The 17,934-nt window shown below is 39.7% G+C and overlaps 1 long non-coding RNA gene across 2 annotated transcripts; it reads left to right on the forward strand.

Annotated features, from left to right (window-relative positions):
* The first annotated feature begins 1,494 nt into the window (after nucleotides 1-1,494).
* On the forward strand, nucleotides 1,495-9,590 carry LOC147642557 (uncharacterized). 2 transcript variants are annotated; one of them, XR_015273362.1, is made up of 4 exons: nucleotides 1,495-1,728; nucleotides 5,464-6,244; nucleotides 9,066-9,391; nucleotides 9,449-9,590. It is a non-coding gene; the product is annotated as an uncharacterized LOC147642557 (long non-coding RNA). The 2 variants fall into 2 exon arrangements; XR_015273361.1 differs by having other exon boundaries at nucleotides 9,066-9,586.
* The last annotated feature ends 8,344 nt before the right edge of the window (nucleotides 9,591-17,934 follow it).

Below are 17,934 nucleotides of genomic sequence, written 5' to 3' on the forward strand. Positions count from 1 at the left end.
TTATAAGCTTAGAAATGATCGATTTCGAAATCGATATTATTATTCGATTGTAATCTGCAAAATTATATAAACTAAAGATTCCCGAAGCTGGTTTACTTTTTTATTAAATGTTTATATAACAAAATAAAGAAAATTTTTATTATACAATATCATATAACATGTTCTAACAGAAAGTATGGTTTATTACTGATGTAAAATTGTTGAACATGCTATTTTATTTAAAATGAAAACATATTTTTCTCCTACGATAATCTCAAGGGTATCAGAAATGTATTTCCTTTTGAGTGCGTTATCTTATCTGTGGAATAATTTTTTTTAAATAGATAAATAACAATCATATCGTGCTGTATACTTTTGGGGTTTCAAATGGGGGCCCCTTTGCTAAATGTCTTGGGGGAAAACATTAACAAATGATGCGGCGGGCAGCGTGGAAAAGCGGAAACTGACCTAAGATAGGCGGATCCGACCGAAAGAAACCCAAACGAACCGAGGGTCTCATTAAAAAGCCAAAGGCAAATATGGTCGGTCGTCTCTGCAATTTCCTCAACCTTAAATTCGACCTCATCAATAGCAACAGCAAATGCCAGCCGGGTTGCAAAGTCGTCTGGCCGAGATTTTTTGTGGCCGATAATGCCGCACGTAGCGGCAATTCAGCAAATGATGCAGGACAGGACAGGAAGAGGGGCACGGAGCACGTTCCATGGCCAAGTCAAGTCAATCGTCTGGAGCGGCATCTTCATCTTCTGGCTACGGCTCCGGCCCGAATCTGGAGCTCGTAAGTCATTTAACATTTTGAGGTATTTAATGAGCCAAAAACTTTTGGCCGCACATAAATTAAAAGTCGACTGGCATCAGGCAGCCGGCATCAGGCAACCTGAGGAGCAGTGCCTCAGCTCCCAAGGGGGAATCCCATCTGGGGTCAGGGTCAGGTGTCCGACGGCTGACCAGGCAATGGCTCTATTAGCATGCCCATTAAAATTAGACAAATGGTTGCCATTGCCGTTTGCCGTTTCGCATATCCGCAACTTTGGGCCAGTCCGCAGATTTATGGCCATCAGAGAGAGGGGAGGGGGGCTCAACTTCGACGGCCAGTCATGGTTTTGGCCTGGCCAGGCCTTTTGCCGCAATCACATACGCCACTTGAGAGAAATGCGCTGCGGCCGCTTTCGTTATGATAAATGATTTTGTCGGCAGCCATCTGAAATGCATGTTCCCACTCCACATCAATAGTGTGTGTGTGTGTGAAGGTCACATTGAAAGTCATATACTGGGTAATTGGGTACAAAAAAACAACTTAAAGTGACCCTAAAGGGACAGAGAAATCAACTCAACCTGCTTTAAAACCTGCTAAGGACTAGTATTGCACAACCCAAGCTTCACCATTAAGTATTTAAACATTATACAAGATCATCTGGCAGCTCTTATTAAAGATACTTTTGCTACAGTGTCATAACCTCATAAACTAAGTATAGTTTTTTAAAAAATACAAATGCATATAAGTATGGTAGCAGATATTTAGAGCAGTTGAGTCTGAAGCAAATATGTTTGAACCATTTAATAAAATAATGCAACAGTTTATATAAGGAAAGTTTTTCTTCAGCATCATATACAAATCCAAGGAAATTAAAAACCTTATTTTAGTGTCATAAAACATTAAATATAATAAGCTCTTGTAAAAGTCATGAACTCACAATAAGTATTCAGTATACTTCCCTTATTCGGAAACTGGTAAGACTTAAGCAATTGTTTTACACAATATCCCGCTACTCTTATTAATAGAGTTCAGCAAAAGTGACATAATCTTTGGAGGATACGAATTATTAAAACTTGAGTACCAAAATCAAGTACATATTTTTTTCCAAGAACTTGGAAGCACTTTTCGCCTGAAGCAATTATACAGCCTCATCGCTTAGCCTTTAAGTATTGACATCTCACTTTAAGAGCCGACACTTTCTTCAATTGAGTACCTCGAGTGGGATGAGATTTTACCGTCTTGATTTCGTTTGCTGGCAGGGCAGGGCAGGGCTTTTGTGTATTTGTAAGCGGCTTCCACTTGGCATTTTCTATTGCTTCGTCTTCGATGCCCTGGTCCCTGGACGAGTTCCTGGCAAATTTAACCCTTCACTTCATTAAACGTACTTGCCGATACCCCAAGGGCACACAAATCACTTTGGCCACAGATACAAAAGGCTGGCTAGGATTGGATTGGGTGTGGCCATAGAAATTCGACATATAGCCAAACAAAAGCCTAATCGTGCAGCTGGCTCTGTTTTATCCCCCAGCTCCAGCTCCACCTCCACTCATTTTCCCAGTTACGCCTCCAAAAGAATACAGGGGGAGCGGATTTGGGAAGGCTGCCGCCTTTTGGTTGTAATCCATCAACCAGCTTCGGTTTTGATTCGGGCCACTGTCACAACAAATACAGCAAACAAACGGCAGAGGTGGCTTCTACCGAAAAAGGGTTTCCTTTTTCAGAGGAGGAGCTGAACTGAAGATGGAGATGGAGATGCTGTAGGCCTGGACGGGTCCACAAAGGGACCAAAACGACGCCGGCAAATTGTTTTCCATTCTCCGGATTGTGGCCTGCTGGTGCGTGTTGTTCCCAGCTTCCGTTCGGTGTTTTAGGCATTTAAGCATTTAGTCACTCTGCTGAGCTTCTATCACTCATTTCGGTTGTCATTTCATCATCAGTTCAGTTCCGTTTCCCCACTCCGATTCTCCGGTCAGTCGAAAGCCTTTGTGGCTGAAATGAATTCAATGCGGTACATGTGACAAATTAAGCCCCCAAGCCGAGGCACAGGCTTTTGTTTCAGTTTTGGAGCGGTGGCTGTGCTGGTGCTGACGGGTTTAATAAGTATACTTAATCTTTGGAAAATATCGAAAAAAAATCACAACACCATTAGCTATCAAGATTTTTAATAATTATGAAATTAGGTGAGATATTTTTTAAGTAACTGGATCAGCACTGTTTGAGGCCAGAGTACTTGGCCAAAGCATGTGGCTTAATTAACATAGTTTCCATTAGTTTGAGGATTTCTTTGTCTCTCTTTGGACTGCTGCAAGCTGCATCATGTCTTTCACCATCAAAGTTGTCAATCTTCCCATTTTGATTGCAGCTGAGACTGCTTCTGGTGGTGTTATCTTTTTATTGTTCTTATTGTTGCCGCGTCAATTTCAATGCCGCACGCACATGACTTGGCCGCAAACTTTGCTATTTGCCACGAGTCGAGGGCCAGGCCAGCAGCCACAAAACCATGGCAAGCACATCTAAAATCTGAATCTGAAGCGGCAGCAGCCGTTGGCTAAAGTTTCCCTGCACTTTTCGGAACTTGCAACTTTTCTCATTTGTGCGTGTGCATTGGTAAGTTGCAACACACCACCACCACCACCATCATCCTCTGCTGTCCCTTTGTGCCACACCCTTTGCCACGATGTCCAACTGTGGTGCCGACCCTTGGACGAGCACGAAACTAATCCGCAACATGACGACAAGAAAATTGAATTCTTGCAACTGTCAAATTGAATTTGCCTGCGAGCCTGCCCCGAATCCAGTCGTGGAATCAAAACTTGAACTTATCTGGCTAAAGGGAAATAAGCCGTAGAGGAGTACTTTATTTTTCTGTTTGAAACTTGGTTAAAAAAAAACATATTTTAAAATATTAAAACTAGAATATTTGTATCAACTAAACAGAAAAGGAAACAATCTTCGGGAAGCCAAATCGTATTTTGCAATTGAGTTATGGTATCGAATCAAAAATCTATCATAACTAAGTTTAATATATTCATGCTCTTTAAACCAATACTTATAGACATTAATATTATATGAAATTTTTTCCAACAAATCAAATTTTATAACACCATAACTCTGCCAAAATAAATTGATTTTAGTTCGGAAAGCTGTCCTATGTTAGTTTTTATTGGGGTTATAAATGTGAGTGCTCAATTTAAAATTAAAAAATAATAAACTTTTTGTTTCAAATTTTTGACAATTTTACAACTATAAAATTATACAATTTTTTTTGCTATAACATGTCTGGATCAACTCACCTGTTGATGCTGAGCAAGAATATATATGATTTATAGGGTCGAAGACGACTCCTTCACTGCGTTACATGGTTCTGACTAAAATGATAATATATATATTTTTATATGAAAATTTTGTCTATATATATTATTTTAGATAATTATGTAAATAAATAAATTAATAAATAATTGTCAGGGGTATACATAATTTTATATTATTATGTAATTAAATAAATTAATAAATACTAATTGTCATTGTACTTACCTCAGTAGGGGCCACTCGTAAGCTTCTTCCTGATTAACCAGATGTATTGCCTTTCTCAGGTGATGTATTTTGGCAATCACTATCACTACCACGATCACTATAGATGTTAACACTGCGGAGGCCGCGGACAGAATGAGTTCAGCGGGATCCTAATGCCTGTATTTATACTCTCCGAGTACTGAGAGGAACTGAGAAAGTGAAACCGAGAGAGCAATAGAGAAAGAGGTACCGCCAGAGATAGATAGAGAGTAAGAGTTACCTCAATAGGCAGAGAGCGCTATAAAGAGGAACACATCTCTAGAGATACACAGAGAGAGTTACACATTTATTAACGGACGTTTCTATGGCAGCTATATATATGGCTCGATTTTCATAAACCTCAAACCGATATTCTGAATAAATAAAAAATTGCTTTTTCTCAGAGGAGATAAAAATATGTAAAAAAACAATCGAAGTTATAATTTTTGCTGTTTTAATTTCCGGAACGTTTCTATGGCAACACATGATATTTTAATCAGATTTTCTTAAAATTTAAATCGAACTTCTAGAATAATATAATATGCTATATCTCAATTAAGATATAAAGTGTATACAAAATACTTGAAATACACTTGTTATTACTATGAATCTTGTTTATTATTATTATTTATTATTTATTTTTGCCTTAAAAGCCACACCCAGAATATTTTTAATCTGTTATTTTATGGGCAAAACTTAAGGACAATAAATGTTTTTAGAAATGGCCGACCTCTCACATGAGTGATGTTATTGCCTTCGCTGACTTTTCAGCCATTGTATGTTTCATTTATTGACACCCAATGTCGCCTGGTTCGTGATAATGACAGACTTCATCGATTACGCGATTATCGCAATGTCACTTTAGCTTTTTTTCGCAAAAATTTCCTCATTTTCGGGGCGGAAAAGCTTTTAGCCTTCGCCCTGGCACTTGTCCTCCGTCTTCGTCTTCGTCTCCGCCTCCATCTCAATCTCATACCCACTCTGCGTCATTTGGCGAATGAAATTGCTGCGCTTCAAGTGTAATATCACTTAAGCTCTTAAGCAGTCAACAGCAAAACGAGAGGAAAAAAGAAAACCTTAACCCAAAGCAGCCGCTTCAATTGCCACACTTTTAGCACTGCTTGGCCCCCGTTTTTCATTTTCATTTTCAGTTTCAGCCATGTACACAACACTCCCGGACTGTCGGAAAATAAAATGTCTCTAATGTGCTGAGCTGTTTTCCGCTAAAAGGATTTTGCAGTTTGAAATGCAGTCAGCGGCAGTAGTCGCTCCCATAATTGAACAAAGAAAACTCAGGAAATTTGCATTGGACGGGCATAAAATGAGGGGCACTTGCCTTCCCAGGACAGGTGTAACAAATTGTTATTTGCGCGGTAATGGCAAATAAGCAATCAACAAAAACAGCAGCGAAATTAGTCACTTCTTTGGGGCGGCACTTCTACGAGGCAGTCAATGGAAAATGGCAAAGCTGGAAACCTGCTGCAGCGGAAATTTATGCTGCAAATGCTGGCAAACAATAAAATAACGAGTTGTCTGTGCAAGCAAATTGCATCAGAAGGAGCAAAGGCAAAGGCACAGGAGTTGGAGCCGGGAGCAGGAGCTGGAACAAAAACGAGCGAGTTTGGATGCACGTGCCAAAGTCAAGGAGGCAAATGCCTTACGCTCGCCTGCCTCGTCTAACAAACGTGGCAACGACGACACTCAGAGGCAGACAACCAGGTTAACAAGGCAAAACCAAGGCACCCGACACAGTGGCAGCAACAGTAACAGCAGCAGCAGCAGCAGCAACAGCAGCAGCAGCAACAACATCAGCAACATCAGCAACACCAACGACAGCAGCAACATTGAGGCATGCAAAATTTGGCCCTTGTTTGCATATTTGAGCTCCTCTGTTTGTTGCCTATGTTGGTTGAGGTGCCAGGGCAACAAAGAAACGAGGTAAGAGGGGAGTTAAAGACATGAAAAGAATACCATAGTTTCCAAAAGAATTTTCCAAATAGTATAGTGTAGACAAACCACAAACCTTAAGCTCATCAAGTATTAATGTCTAAATCCAAACCAATCTAAAGTCAGTCCGAAAATAGCATATATCTGATTTGATTCCGTGAATCAATTACTGCCCCTACTGTCCACATTTGTTTGCACATGTGTCTCGCCAAAAAGTTGCCAATTTAATGACAAAATTTTGTCATGGAATCCAATCGAATGTCCAACCATGTTCGGCCTCATTAGGGGGAAATCACATTCTGGTTGCATGTTTAATTTAAAGCTCAAATCGAAATGCTGCGTGACTTAATTAAATTGCAATGTTATCGAAGGGAGACGCGGCATTATCCTTTTACTTCTCCACCCTTCTCCCTTGATATTGTACCGATGCCGGAGGCAATAACAATTTAGATAAACAATGGCGGCAGCATGTGGCGCGTGATATGCAAACGTGCGTAATTAACCTTTTGAAATAGGCGCCCAGGTAAGAGATATACCCCACTGAAAAGTAGCTTTACCGATTGCAGGTGTATTAAAGTACAGTGAAAAATTCAAGAAAATCATTTTATAAGAAATATCAATCTTAAATGAGTTATTTCAGTTATTTAAATACTTCAAGAGCTAAACTGCAATTTGTTTAATATAATTATAATATCAATCCAATATTAAATCAAACATTTTAAAATTTTTCAAATAAAAAACATTACCTTACTTTAGATTGTTTCTAATAAGACTAAAGCAGCAAGTTCTTTAAACATTATGATTAGCTTTCAGTGAAATATTTTCCTAAAATATATTTCATAATATTTCTGTAAATTATTTGTGCGTTTTTATAACTTTTCAGTGTATTTATACATATGCCCATATATTTCCCAAGCGAGGGGCCACAAATGCTGCACGTTCGAAGGGAAATTGGCGCCGCCGCCGTCCTCTGATGGCGCTAATCTAAATGCCACACAATAGACTCCACTGACTCTCCCCTGAACTATGAACAAATGGCATTAAGCATAATTATCAGTTTAATGCAAGTATCGCTGCCACGGCCACAAGGCTGGGCTTTCTTGGCCAAATGTCTTCATTGTCGTGGCCATCAAAGAGACTTGCAAATGGCATTCGCAATGACATTTGAGCTCTCATTCCGATGCCGATGTCGACTCCGAGGCCGAAGGATAACGCGCTGCGAGGAGTGTGACTAATGTTGACTTGATGATGATTAAGTTGTTCGTCTCCCTAGGACCCTTCCCCATTGGGGGGCGTGTTGATTGAGCACTGATGTGGGCGTGCCTGCGTCAAAGCAACTATCAAGAAAAAAATAAGGAAAATAAGAAAATATAGGCGACGGCTACCAATTTTGGCGCAAAGTCCCAGTCCACTGACGAACGTGATTCAATTAGAAAAGAAAAATACCATGCTGCAGAAAATAAAATGAAATATACTTAAACACTTTCTGCCAATAATCAGTCAGTGGCCCCGCCGGGGATTGTCACGGCACCTTTTAATTATGTTGATAATTAGTTGGCGACGTGACGGCTTTGAAGCTGCCCTCGGCGGCCTGGAATTGGCCAACGAAACTTGGCCGTTTCGAGCGTTGATCTTTTTCCCCCAGAGGAGTTGGGGAATAACACGGAAAGAAAAATATTTGAAGTCAGCGAAAAAGTCTAAAGATATCTAGATTTTAAATGTAATTTGTATCATTATATTACAAATACAACTAATGAATTAAAGGCACATCTTATTTCTATCTGATTCGATTTATTGCTAATAATATATCTATTAAAATGATGATTTCCTTTTGTAGTGTTTGAGGAATTTTAGTTAACTCCTGTTAATAAATTATTACATAAGAATGTTAAAAAGCAATGAATAGACAACAGAACCCTTATTGCTTACATGTGTTTAGTATTCATAATCTATTAATATAATTACTTAATTATATGAACATGAAATTCTCATTCAACCAAGTAAATCATTTGCCATTAATCTAGGGAAGGTGCCAAAGAAAATAGCTCTAAGAAAATTACTTCAATGAACAAATAAGATGTAAGTTAAATGCATATAGCTTTAAGTAAGCATAATTAGTACCTAATTAAAATCCTTTATCCTTTATTTATTCAGAGATTAAACTAATTAGAAGTAAATTTGATTACTAGACATAACACACCTTAATAATGTAAAAGGGTATTTTAAGCTTGCATAAAATTTGTTTTCCTATTTGAATAAATAATTGCAAATGCAAATTAGCTTAAATTACTATAGTTGCATATAAATATTTGACACATGTACATGTGTGTGTTGAATTAATTGGAAAATAAACACTTGATATAATTGTCATGGCTAAGACTTGACTTCTTCCTGATTGCATTGGTCAGGTGATATTATTAAGATCGGAGGGTAATCACTATTAACTATCACGATCACCATAGATGTTAACACTGGGAAGGCCGCGGACAGAATGAGGTCAGCGGGAATGGAGTGCCTGTATTTATTCTCTCCGAGGAAAGAGAATGACTGAGAAAGTGAGATAGATAGAGAGAGGTAGAGAGTAAGGGCTACCTCAATAGGCAGAGAAAGCTAAAGAGAGTAAGAGATCTTTAGAGATATAAGAGAGAGTTATCAACACATTTAACGATCGTTCCTATGGCAGCTATCTATATGATTTATAAGATATAGTGACACCTGTTCAGGAGTGACACCAAATATTTCCTTAGATTGTTTACAAATCCAACAAATTTGATGACCTAAACACTTAAGGAATGATTACGCTTTTTTCCAGTGCCCTTGTTGACAGTGAGCTGACATCTTTTTAAAAGGAAATGGGGAAATTCAGGGTGCCAGTTTTAGACGAGTGAAATTGTCAAGTTACCGGTACATGGTTGCATTTCGGACATTCTGGGAAGGGGGTTGGGCTACTGGAGGCTAAGCCTGAACCTGAATCCGAACTGCCAATCATTCAGACGGAGTCCCAAACCGAGAGCTCGTGCAGACAGCTTCGATAACAAGATGTCCGCTGGCAAAAACACAAGGACCTCCGACGCCCGGGAGGAGCAGCATCAGCCAGAATCCGGAGTTCAACCAGGAATAGAGTGACAAACACAAACTGTGGGATAAATTTTCCCTGGAAACGTTTCCCATTCTCATTCCCCCATTTGACAGCAGCAACAAGAGCTGGAGCAGCAATTCGAGTTCTGCCATTGGGATTGAACCTGATGCCCTACCATCATCCATACCACTGCCACTCCTGCTTAGAGCCGAGTCCTTTTGGGGCTGGGAGTCCTGCAACTCCTGGCGCCGCATTTCGTCTGTCGCACGTGTCAATGCGTCTTTGAATGCTCAATTAAATTTTCGACTGATTCGCTTTGAGCCCGGGAATGGGATCGGGACCGGGACCGGGGTCAGGATCCCACGAAATCGGATTGTAATTGGGATTTTTGCATTTGCCTTTTGCCACTTGACAGACGCTTTTTGACCCACCAGCAATCCGCTGTTGGAGTAAGTTTATTGCTGGCACCTCATGAATTATTCACTTTAACTGGGCCTCAGGCACTAAGAGAAATTTCAATTGTGCTTGTTGTTATATTTTATGAAAAGTTTTTTAATAAATAGTAGATTTTCTTTAAGTATAGAAAATAAAATATCAATACCAAGATAATAAGGTTTAAAAGATTCGCCTAATGATCTGTAGGTTGCTATTTTATTGTTTAATAATATAGATCATTCTAATAGTTAAATATTTACTGATACTCTTAATATTCTTTATGTGCACTGATCCTATTACTGTTGGGTGGGAAAACTTATAGTTTATTGATGTGTAGACCCTGGGCCAATGCATTTGCTGCAAAAATATTGGCAGGCAATTGTATAAGTCATGTTTACAAAACACTTACAAATCGCAGGCAGCACCCCGGACTGGGAGACGAACAAAACTGGCTGAATGACTGACGAATGAAGTTAATGAAAGTTTATTGAGCACACGGCATTGATTGAGCCATCGTGGGGAAAGGGAATTGAATGGGTGATGGAGTGATGGAGTGATCCTTGGGGGCGGCCACTTGGCCGGGCTTAATGAATTTTCCCAGTTGAGCGGAAACGGAAATACAGCGCCTATTTCGCGATGTGTGGGCGCGGCAAAAACAAAACACATTGAAAGGGTGCAAGCGAGTGTGAAGGGTTTTCCACGTAGCAATTGCTAATGAAACTCTTTTTCTTAAAACTTTTCCCCTTTGAACCCGTCTCCTTTATCTTCGGCACCCCGCCTTTTCTAATCATTTGACTTTTGTGTAAAGTTTCCTCGTTTTCTTCGAGCTTTTTTTGCCGCTATTTGTATTACATTTGTGATCTTAACAACAAATTTACATGCAAATAACTTTTTCAACTTTGGCACTTGGCGCCCGCGCCCCCAACACAGATACACAGATACACACGCGTGTCGTCTCAATTGCCACTTATCAGCTCATCGATGAGGTTGGCAAAAGTTTTATACTTTCTCTCGGAGGGTTTTTTGTGCTGTTTTGTTTTTGGAGGGGAGGAAACTTTCGCAGTTGTTATTCCATTTCTATTTGAGTTTTGTTGTGTTTTATTGAAATCGTTAAGGAGCCGTGAAACAAATCGCTGGGCCCGGCATTAATCTGTGATTTTAATGCGCCGCCATTAATTCAGGCCTAAGCCGAGTCCTTTAATAGCCGTAAAGTGTTGACGACGACGACGACCACCGCCACCCTTCTCGGCGGTGTGTGACAGCATCGGAAAACCACTCTGGACTCCCACTCCCACATTCACATTCGAGTGGGAATCACGCTGGCATGGCTCTGAGGTGCCTATAATCATAAATTACGACCGAGACCACATGCGGTCGCCCTTCGCAGGCGTATACGCGATATCCCACTGACGGCCATCGAGAGGGTTGACTGGGAGTTTGGGGATGGAAAAGGGATTGGGAATGGGATTGGGAATGGGTTGGAGCCCCCTTTTGATGCACTGCACGGACTTAACGTGAATTATTTGCATTGCGGTCGGCTGACCACAGCAGCGGCCACGGTAATAGCAGCCACTCCAGGTGCGGAGCCAGCCAAGCGTTGACCTTTGGCCCGCAGCAACGTTCTCTTCACTTCTGCACCATGAACCACCCTGTATCGGGCAGGTCATCGCCAAAAGGAGCTGCATGGTTGGATATATAATTGAATTGCTTGTCCAATCAAACATACGCACTGTTGGGCACTGGGATAAATTATATCTACATATATAGAAAATGAGCTAAAGATCGTGCTTATATATGCTTAAATAAATAATACAAATGAAGCTTAAGCTTGTTATTTATCAACTGATTAAATATCTTAAACGTCTTACAATATAGTCCTATTTAAAGTGCAATTTTTCTTGACATATTAATTATAATTATAATCCTCGGACTTTATATAGTTATTTGCAATTTCAATCAAGATCATATTTCTTATAATTTAATTTAACATTTAATTTCATAATAAACCTTTAAACTTTGTACATTTTTCCAAGTGCTTATTGGTTAATTAAAATGCATTTTGCTGCAGGATTTAATTGTGACCCCGATTGCGCAATTTAAAATGCATGACATGCTTCAAAATTTTGGATTGCCCGCGGCTAAGGGGAAACATAATGCAGTGAGGATGCAACATGGTTTAGGGGAAGAGAAGGAGGTGGAGGTGGAGGAGGAGAGCTGACTGAATGACTGACTAAGCTTACAAGCAATCGCAGATGCACCCTGTGGCGATGCAGCTGGAGGGCCCCATCCCCACCCCCCTTTTACTGATTAAGCGTTTGGGTTAAATTTCCATTTTCGCTGGGGCTTTAACGCAGGCTTAAGCAATCACTTGCAATTTCCGCTCTCGCCACATGAAGCCAGAGTTGTGTTTATTTGGTTGGTGTGTTTTTACTGTTTTTACTGCACATGTGACTCAGGGGGGGTGTGTGTGCCACGCCTGCCTCCGCCCCCCACATTTGTATTTGGTAATTTTGATTTGTTTGCTGCACTTTATACTTTTTCCCTGGTTGGTTGGAAGGAAAATTGATTTCGCCAAATGATGCTGGCGTTGCTGATGTGTTTTTGTTCCGCCTCTGTTTGCAAACCAATTTTCCTCGGTTTTCCTTTTTCCTTCGCTTTTTTTTTTGGCAAGTAAATATGCGTTTAAGCAAATATTTTAGCTTTCCGGAGTATGTATGGCTTTTTGCTCGCTTGGTTTTTGAAATGTGTTTCGCTGCCTTGTGTTTCTGTTTTGTTTTTGTAATTTCGTGGGTGGCAAAATATTTGCTTTTAATTCCCGGTTACTTGCATTTTACCATTATAAGAAGGATAACAAAATGTCGAACGATATACGGTGGGGAAGGCATATTCGCTCCTATTGCCTGATCATCTTTAAAAATTAATTAAAAGAGGCAATTGTAATTGCCTTAATTTATGCAAGAAAAACAATCTCTGTCAACGAGGCTTGACTCGTTTAATATTAAATGCGTTAGCTTTATCGTGTTAACTAATGCAAATAAATCATTGATTAACCAAAGTTAATTGGATCCCTTTGTGAATGATGACCACATTTTGTGAAAAAATCATATTATTAGCATCGAATGATACTGTGTAACTGAAGTCAAAACCCTGTTTGACTTTTAATTTTAAATAATTCACAAGGTTGCGACCAGAAATCTGCGGATTTGGCTTGGCCGCATTAATTTGCTGTGACATGTTGACAATGGAATTTTCATTTAAATTTTCAATTTGCCTTTACCAATACACATTTTTGCATTAATAGTGAATGAGAGATGGCCTTACAGTGCGTGTGCGTGTGTGTGCGTGCCGCTGCCTGTCAGGTGGAGAGCGTGAAAAGCGGAAGTTGCAAACCGGAAATCCCATTGACAGCAACCTCATGAATTAATGCCACCGCCTGTTTGGCTCCGTTTCTGATGTGCTTTGCTGGTCACGAATCTGATACGTGATATGTTATTATTTCATTTACGTTTTGTTGAGATGTTTTACCCTCTTATCGTATCAGCAACAGTTCATAAATAATTAATATTCAATAACAAATCAATTGCTGATAAAGGACTTGGAAACAGTTTTAAAGAGAAGACCATTTTCCTGAAAGCCTATAAGAACAGCATCTTCTTTTATTTTTTTAACAAATATTGCTGAGATTTACCATTGCCGATTTTTCCACAATTCGTTGTTGACATTTTCCTCGTTTTCTGTCCTGTCTGCTTTCATTTTTCACTGTTATTTGTTGTTGCTGAATTTTATTAAAATTTTCTCCCATTTGCCATAATTTGTATTATTCTCTTTTTATTTTTCCTACCCACATGCCGAATGACAACGAGCCCCATACTCGGGGGCCGCAGATGAGTTTGACAAGCAAATAAGATGGCAAGAATGCCGGTCGGCGGGTGTAGCGAAAATAAAATAAACACAAAAGAGTCGGCCATATAGAGCACATATTTGTATATATATAGATATGTAGTATATGGGTGGGTCCTGGTCCCAGAAGCACCATTTGTTGCAATCAAATGAAATGCCAGGCAGCTGGAGAATTGACAGACACCCCTTGTTACCCCAGCTGCATTTATGAAAAAGCATTTTTAATTTCCATGGCAGTCTGGTCTATTAAGCTGGTAATCCGTTTAAAGGTGAATGCATTTATTTGCACTTTGGGCGCATTCATTTTGCATCGAGTGTTTTGTTAAATGAATCAAGGCAAATGCGCAATTCAATCACGTGAGTCCTTTGTACCGCGTCACTCATACGCAGCGTTGACATTCGATTCAAATTGGTCCCCGGGTCCGACTCGGCGGTCCCTCTGCATGATTAATAGGCCAAAAGGCAGTGGAATGGAGCAGCCAATCATTCAAGCCAAAGCCAGAGCGCAATCATTTATTAATGCTAATGCATTTCCCATTAATCCCGAGATATGTCTCGAAAAACCAACTTGATGCATCGGGCGGCTGGCGGAATGAAAATAAATTGCTGAAAATTAGTTCAAACGCATTTGATGCCTTTAGAGCTTTAGCTAGCTCAATGGGCTAGGCACTCGGGAAAATCTAGTATAGTTAATTAATATCAATAATTAAGATTTATGGTTTATATAAAGCATGTCTTAACGAGGGTTTAGAGTTTACTTTAACTGATCTCTAAATACATATATAAAGCCTTAATGGTTTGTTTTTATTTAAACAGTGTTAGCTCTTGTTGATTTAACTATTCTTAAATGACAATGTTAAAATATTGATTGTTATATAGACCTTTGAGTCAAATATCGATTTATATATCGGTCTTCGAGTAATATATCGATTTATACATCGGTCGTCATGTCAAATATCGATTTATATATCGGTCTTCGTGTCAAATATCGATTTATATATCGGTCGTCGTGTCGAATATCGATTTATATATCGGTCGTCGTGTCGAATATCGAACTTGTATCGATATCAATACTCTTTATCACTTCTCCTTTTTTCATTATTTAGAAACTATTTGCTAATAAAACCTAATTTTCTCAGTGCATCCATATACACGTGGCCGCGGAGCATTTGTGGAGGGTTTCAGGGGCACTGGCAACATTAATAGTTATACAACAGCTGACATATTGATAAATGAGAGCATTTTCAAAGCGCTGAACCAGCAGCGGGATAGCAGCAGCAAAGGCAGCAGGCGGCAAGCTGAACTATTCCGTTTGGCAAATGGCTCAAGTCAAAGTTTCGGGTGAACACAGAGAGAGAGAGAGAGCGAACGGCGGGAAATGGCGGGTTTTCCGGCGAAAAATGGCTTCAGTGCCAAGCGTGAGAAATTCCCAACTTCGCACACACACGCACCGAGTCGCGTCAGGGGTGCAAAACAAATGCTGGTAAATATTTCTGCAGCTGTGATTCCTTTACCCTGACTTTTTCACCCGAAGGAAGCAACGCGAAATGCCTTGCAATGAGTCAATTTTTTAACATTTATTTGACAGAAATTTTCATTTCTTTTTTTTCGTTGGGTTGTGAAAAAATTTAATTAAATTGAAATTAATTTGACAGGATATTGCAGGCGCCACCAGAACTATTAATAATGTGCCATGTGGGCAGGAGGAGCTTAGGGTATGTGTGGGTGAAATGTGAGTGAGTGCATGCGAGATGCCGCCGGAAGACAAATGTGAGCCAAATAAATTCTCATGTTGCGCTTTTGAGTCGTAGTCGTCGTCGTCGTCAAAATTGCACAGGCAGAAAGTGAAAGCAGAATACAAAACACAGAAGCGAAAGCAAAACAGACATGAAAATAGCGAAACGATCCCAGGGGGAATGTCCATAAATCATTGCATACATTTCGAAGCCAAGCAGAGACTCTGACATACAGAGCATAGCACACAATTTTCCAGCCAGCGGCACATAATTAATTAAATTTCACTTTTACAGCCGGCATCCCTAGCAAAATATCACTCATACGCACTGTGGTCGACGTCCTTGAGCGTAGACGTGGCGCCACCACCAAAACGAACCGAACCGAACCGACACTTGGCATTGACATACGCACAAATAAATAGACGCTATAAATTCAATTCCCATTCTCGCGGTCGAGAATTCTCAACGTCTGCAATCCCAATCCCATTTCCCAATCCCAATCCCCTATTTGTTTGCTCATTGAGCAAACGTGCTCGAAATACATGCTCCTGCCATGCAAAACTTTCGCTTAGGTGTGCTATAAATCGCGTGCTCCTTCAGTTTCTGTGCCGCTCGACTGCTGACACACCGTACAGCTGTTCCGAGTTCCCGACTTCTGAGTTCTGAGTCCTCCGTTCCGGGCGTGGCATCATATCATTTTAAGGTTTCGATTCAGGTTTCAGGTTCGCAAAAAAGAAACAGAAATAACAGAAAAGGGCAAAGAAAGTGCCACGCAGGAAAACGTGCTAAAGTCAAATAAATAACAAAACATTGGCGGACAGCAAATGAATTTATGGGCCCGGTGAACACACAAAAAAGTGAAAAATTTTCAAGCAATTGGATTAGGAAAAGGCCAGTGTGGATGATAGACAGAGATCTCCCAACCAAGTCTCCGTTCCGCCACTCGATTCGCACTGCCTCTGGTCCAGAAATGAGATTAATGATTTTTTAAATGTCTTGCCAAGGCGAAGCCGAAGCCGCTCGGGGAATTCAAAGGAGTCCGCCGGAGCTTTCTTCCTTTCCCTCTGAGAACTGACAACTGGCAGCGACAATGATGGAAAGAAGTCAGGCCTTTCGCTTGGAGTCGAGGGTCGAGTCCCGTGTGCACATCATTGGGCATTAGGTATGCATGCCGTTGTGCCTCGCAATGCGAAAGATGTTGAGCAATGCGACTAGAGACAATGGCTACACGGCAAGAAATTTGCTAGCAATCTTTAGTAAAAGATTAAAAGAAATTAAATAAAGTTATTAAATATTAAATATCAAAAGTAAGCACTTCCCTTAACTATAATCTTGCAAAATCCTAGCTCCCATTATTGATAGTCTTAAAAGCAATCACAATATGTTAACAAAATGTTTCTTAACAATAATATATAATTGGAAATAATTGGAAAATTGAGAAATAACCTTATTTAAAATTTTGAGGCAAAAATTGACGAACTAAATATGTACTTTACATACTTTCCTTAACTTTTAATCGCTAGATATTATGAGGAATATATATTTAAGTACCACTTGGCCTGAACATTTTTCTTTCCCTGTAAAAGGAAACGCGAAAACGGGGGAAATGGCAGACGGGTTCGATAATGAAGTTAAAAATTCCATACATACAAATACAAACAGACAGGAGAAGGGGGAACTACAGGGTCCTACAGGGACAAGGATGCAGTTGTTTTTGTTGCTGCCACTGCCGCTGCTGCTGTGGCATTTGCCTTTGGTATTTATGAGTACGTTGTCCTTGATATGCCTGCGGAATTACTAAATGTCCCTGACTTGACACTAACTCACACGCACAGCCAGTCAACACACACACACACACACACACACACACACACACACACACACTCGTTCGCTCATTCATTCACTCTGAGACCGAGCTGTTGCTTAACTCTGTCAGCAATATGTTTGTTGCCACGCCCCAAATCCCAACGCCACCCACACGTACTTCACCATCACATCACATCCTTCCCTTCGTGCTTTTTTCGTACTTACTTAATACATACATACATATATTTTTATCTTCTACGTGCAGCAATGGACCCAAGGCGAAATTTAAATAGAAATAGCATGTTGATGTTATTTGGAGTAGGTTCATATTTAATTTAATATGCGAGTCTCTGCCTTTGGTTCGTTGCTTTCAGAGAGTGTAAGTCTATAAATATTTTAATTTGTTGGCAGAGCAGAAAGAGGGGTAACTGAACTAAGTAACTGGCATTATTCATGTGTTAAAAAAATAATACAATTAAGAGAAAAGGAAATCAAAATTCATGGGTAATAGTATTTAATTAATTAAATATATAAATTTAATACCTCAAAATCCTTAGAAATAAATTAAACACTATTTATTTTTTTCAATTTTCAATTGAATAAGTTTGTTTAACTAAAATATTTGTATTTATTACTAAATGGCCATCAAAAAACCCCATTAAAAACTTTTGGGCTGTTTCAGTAACTACTTAAAAGAATAATAATTGAAATAACTTCTTATAAAG

Source organism: Drosophila serrata, unplaced genomic scaffold, assembly GCF_035046125.1.
Source record: "Drosophila serrata isolate PLE 108 unplaced genomic scaffold, ASM3504612v1 contig_382, whole genome shotgun sequence".
Taxonomy (NCBI): Eukaryota; Metazoa; Arthropoda; class Insecta; order Diptera; family Drosophilidae; genus Drosophila; species Drosophila serrata.